The 4,871-nt window shown below is 57.5% G+C and overlaps 1 protein-coding gene across 1 annotated transcript in view; it reads left to right on the plus strand.

Annotated features, from left to right (window-relative positions):
* Positions 1-2,715, plus strand: part of STK11 (serine/threonine kinase 11) — a 73,730-nt gene extending 71,015 nt beyond the window's left edge. The window contains exon 10 of the mRNA XM_084614876.1: positions 2,060-2,715. The gene's annotated coding sequence lies outside the window, so the exon portion shown is untranslated. The remainder of the gene's footprint in view (positions 1-2,059) is intronic.
* Positions 2,716-4,871: the final 2,156 nt, after the last annotated feature.

Below are 4,871 nucleotides of genomic sequence, written 5' to 3' on the forward strand. Positions count from 1 at the left end.
CCTGGCTGTGGTGCTCGCAGAGCCGAGCCTGCCCTCCACCCCCTCCAGCGGCTCTGCTGCCGCTCCAATTCACAAGCACAGGCAGCGCTGACTCATCCCTGGTCCCCGCTCGCTCGTCACACGCGCTCCATGGGGCCAGGGTGCTGGTGTCTGGCTCCCAACCAGCTTTCAGGGGCAAGCCAGGAATAAAAGCCCATTCCTCCCCCTTCAGCTGGCAGGCTGACGTATGAGGCCCATGTGGTGACTTTAATGTTTAATTCATGGCTGGGAGTGAGTCACCTGGGGGGGGGGAATTAGCACTGGGGGGAGAAACCTCAGCTGGTTTTCCTCTCCCTCCTGCCCAGCTCCCTAGTGCTGGAGCTGTTCCCTCCCTCCAGCCCCTTGCTGAGGATTGACCCTTCAGTCTGGTTACTTGCAGTCAAATCTCAAAGCATAATTCCCCAGGGCTAATCAAAGGGACACTCCTGTGTGGCTGCTGCTGTCCTTCCCCTTTGGTTTACACCTTGAAACATTAAAAAACCAAAACAAACCAACCTCATCTGTTCCTTGCCTTTAATGGAGCTTTTTGAACTCGTTTTCTTGCTGCCCATGCTGGAGAAGGAGACTAGAGCAGTGTGATTGTGGACAAGAGGGCCTAAGTGCCCCTTCCGAGATGGGGGTTCCCAGGGTGCCAGACACTGGCCCTGCCCTGCCTACAATCTCCATAGACAAGGCAGCTAATGGGAGGAAGGAAGGTTGGTTATGCCCATTATACAGCTGAGGCCAGAGACGTGCCCATGGTCACATGGAGAGTTGGGGGCAGAATCGAACCAAGGGCTCCTTAACCACACGGTCAGACTCCTTCCCTGCCTTGCTCTGGTTCTCCTGCAGGCTGGCGCTGCTCGGGGAGGGTCGTGGCTGGCGCTGGGGGGGCGGGTCATGGCTGGGTGGAAGGGAGTCTTCATCTGATGGTTTGAACAGGGACGTTTCTCAGGACTGGGGGTGTTCATAGTCTTTTAACAAAACCTAATTCTGGGTCATAAGTTCCTGCCCCCTCCCCAATTTAACCCCCTAGCTGTGAGGCAGAACGCCCTGCTAGCCCTGTTTTATAGAGCCACAATGGGCCTTGCCTGTGGTCATGCCACAGAGTCAGGGTGCCTGGGTTCTAGTCCCGACTTGGGCACTGGCCTGCTGGGTGACCCTGGGCATGTCACTTTCCCTTCCTGTGCCTCATTGTCCACAGAGGGGTTAGTGAGACTGACCTCCTCCAAGCACTGGGAGAAACTGATGGCTGAAAGGTGCGATGGAAGTGCAGGTTATTTTATAGGGCTGGGGGCAGGGGCTCCTGTCCTGGCCTGGAGGGGGCTGCCCTAGCTGTGGTCTCCTGATCACCCCTTGCCCCTGGGGCTCTGCATGGGGCTTATCCTTGGTGCTGCAGGGGAGTCTTAGTGAGAGCTGGCCTCTGGAAGGAGTCTCTAGGGGTACCTCTGCACTGCACACCGAATCAGAGCCCAGGTCAGCTGGCTCAGGCAGGGGCTGCGGGGTTACAACTGCAGTGTAGAAAGTGGGACTCTCGGATCCTGGCCCCTCACTGGCTTTCAGCCCAGACATCTACCTGGCCTGAGCCGGAGACTCAGCCCCACCTGTTTTTCTTTGCAGTGTCCCTGTTCCCTTGGAGGCTCAGTGGTGCCTGTGTGTTAACAGCTGGGCTTCGCCCATGCCAAGACATGCTGGACAAAGTGGGGGCTGCAGGGCTGTTGGGAATTCCCACCCAAGCCCCTTCCTCCCTCTCTCGCCTGCCCTGCCCAGGGTTATGGCAGAGCGTTAGGCTGAGATCCCACCCACTGCCCAGGCCTCAGGGTGGCCGCTGACTTAGCCTGGCACTTTACCCCTGTGTGTGTGTGTGACCCCCACCATGCTCCCCACTGTAGTCAGCCGGAGTCTCCAGTCACCAGCGGTGCCATTCGCCCCAGGCTTGGAACCAGGCCAGAGCTGCTCTGGGGGAAAATCAGGCCTGTGCCACCAGCCTGCTGCCCAGGCCCCATCCGCCTCTAACAGCGTCTTGTCTCCTCTCCCCCAGAGCCTGTCTTGGAGCCTGGGCCAGCCTACGTCCCGCCATCCTCGCCCCAGCGCCGTGTCTCCCGGTAGCGGACTAAGCTTGCAATCCAAAAAGAGAAACCCTGGAGGAAAACAGAACCACCCTCTCCTTCCCCCTCCCAATCCCCCCTCTCAGCGGCGCCGGACCCCCGAAGCTGGCAGGGGCCTTCGACCTCCCCCACCATCTCTCTCCAGCTGCGCCCAAGCCAGCCCCTCCTCTGCATCGACTCTTTGCCAATCAAGACACCACCTCTGTTTTTTTTAATTTGGGATCTGGAGGGTGAGGTGGGTGGGGGAGGGCCTGGGTGGAGGTCTCCCCCTACGGGGCATGGGGGTATCCCCCTGCCGCCCCTCACTGAGTAGAATTGTGTAAAGCCATGGCTGTGCACTTTATGGTTTAGACTACTGTTCTATAGATACATATATATATATATATATATATTTTCCTCTTTTTTTGTTTATATTTGCGGTATATTTAGAGATTCCTACACATCGTGATGTGTTTAAAATAAATCCGACGAGGAAAAGAACCAGGTAGTGAGACCATCCAAGAACTGCACGCTGCCCGAGGGCTTGGGAGGGGGATTGGCCTGCGCTCTGCTGCGTCTTTTCTTTTTTTAAATTTTTTTTTTAAAAGAAAATAAACCAATCTTGCGAGGTGGATCTCCTGGTCATCCTGCTGCGGGCAGCCACGGGCAGCAGGCACAGCTGCCCTGCCCGCATAGTGATCCTGACCCTGTGCTAGCCTCATCTCAGGGTGGAGGAGTGGGGACTCCTCAATTCTGTTCCCAGTGCTGGGAAGGATGGGGGCCTGAGGGGCTAGCACGGGGAGAGCTTGGGTGTCAAGGCTCCTGGCGTTTCCCTGGGTAGGGAAGGAGTTTCTCAGTGGTAACCGTGTTAGTCTGTATCCACAAAAACAACAAGGAGTCCGGTGGCACCTTAAAGACTAAGAAATTTATTTGAGCATAAGCTTTCGTGGGTAAAAACCTCACTTCTTCAGAGTCTTTAAGGTGCCACCGGACTCCTTGTTGTCCAAATGTACATGGTGTCTCCCTATCTTTGTGTAGCCGGCACTGCCCTGGTCAGGAGCTCTCTGCTTCCTGTCAGGCCAGTGACTGTCCAGGCCTGAGCCGGGATAGAGACAAATCTCTCCTCTCAGGCTTCCTCCTTGGGGGAAAAGTCATAGCACAAGACTAACAGTGGGTCTGTGCTGGGGTGGCTCTGGCAGGTAGGGCCCCAGCTCAGCCCGAGCTCCTCAAGTAGAATGCACCCCCCTGGATGCTGCGAGCCTAGGGGAATGCCCTGCAGCTGCTCTTGCTGCCAACGCTGCCCTGAGCCAGCTGTAGGGGGCAGCGGTGCTGCTGAATCCTTGAGGGCCTAGGGCTCTCCCCATATAAGGGATGGGGCAGCAGGTCCCTGAAATCAGCTTTTGCTGCAGCAGCCAGGCCTGGCCCTCCCTCTACCTGCTCTTCGCAGGAATCCTGCTCATCTACCCTGCACCTTGCATGATGGGCCTGCTGCCGGGTCTAGTGCAGTAGTTCTCAAACTGTGGGTCACTACCCTGTTTTGATGGGGTCGCCAGGGCTGGCCTTTGGCCCTCTTAGGGAGGCTTGGGTGGGCTCAGGCTTTAGTCTCCCATCCTGGGGTTGTGCAGTAATTTTTGTTGTAAGAAGGGAGTTGTGGTGCAATTAAATTTGAGAACCCCTGGTCTAGCGAACTGTAAATAGTCCCCCATACCCCCTGTTCTTTACAGGTGCTGGTGGCTTGTGTCCAAGTCCATCCTCTTGCAGGACAACTCTCCATTCGTTCACACAATGGATGACTTTAGGCTTCCGCTGCCTCAGCTGAGTCCCATCCCCACCCTCCGGCTTCTGTCAACAGCTGCTCTGCCTGTGCCAGGGAGTTGGTGCTGGGCACACCCTGCCACTGCTCATCTATCTCCTGCTGTGGTGCTCACCAGTCGCCAGCTTCTTGGAGAGGGCAGCCCCTTCCCCAGGCCTGGGGAGCTAGGCCCAACTCATCCTGGACCCACAGTGGAGTGCCCAGCATTCACCCCCAGCCCTGGAAGGAGCTGTCAGCCCCTGAGCCTCGCTGGGCTCCGTTCCAACAGTTGCAACGGGCTCTGCCAGGCTGGGTTGTCCTTAGAAAGGCAGGTTCAGCCAGTGCCGAGGCCTTGGCCAGGGGCCCTGGGCCCCCTTTGCAGGAGCGGAAGCTGCTACCTGCCTGCAAGAATTGCTTCCAATGCTGGTGTCTTCTGCTCTGGAAGGGGTCACTGGGGAGAGGGGACATGCATGTCCTAGTTTCTGCAAGCTGGAAGGGCCTGGGGTGCTCAGCCAGGCTGACCCCCGGAGCATAGGCCAGAGCACCTTCTCCAGGAGCCCTGCTTCTGGCCCAGGAATTTGGGGTTGGGCTAAAATAGGTCTTTTGGAAGGAGCCCTCCTGTCGGGTTTAAAGGGCCAAAGTCGCTGTGCCATCATTCTCTCCAGGGCACTGGGGCATGCCCAAATCAGAACAGCCCCCACTTGGTACTGGGGTAAATGATAGCAAGAGCAAATGGACCCTCCATGCTGAAAAGTTCCAGGGGCCCCAGGCAAGACTCACCCTCCTTGCTGTCAAAGCCTGGCACTTTAGTCCTAGCTTGGCTGCCTCTGCCACCAGCTCCCTGCTGTGGGAGCCTGCCTGGTGCCCATCCTGCTGCCCAGGAGGCCCCTGGAGCATGGTCCCAATGGGGGGGCTGGCCCTGGCTGCGTCGGGGGAGCTGACAGAAGGAGCTTAGGCAATAACAAAGCAGGGCA

This window comes from Lepidochelys olivacea (assembly GCF_965140295.1).
Source record: "Lepidochelys olivacea isolate rLepOli2 genome assembly, chromosome: 25".
In the NCBI taxonomy this organism is placed as follows: domain Eukaryota; kingdom Metazoa; phylum Chordata; order Testudines; family Cheloniidae; genus Lepidochelys; species Lepidochelys olivacea.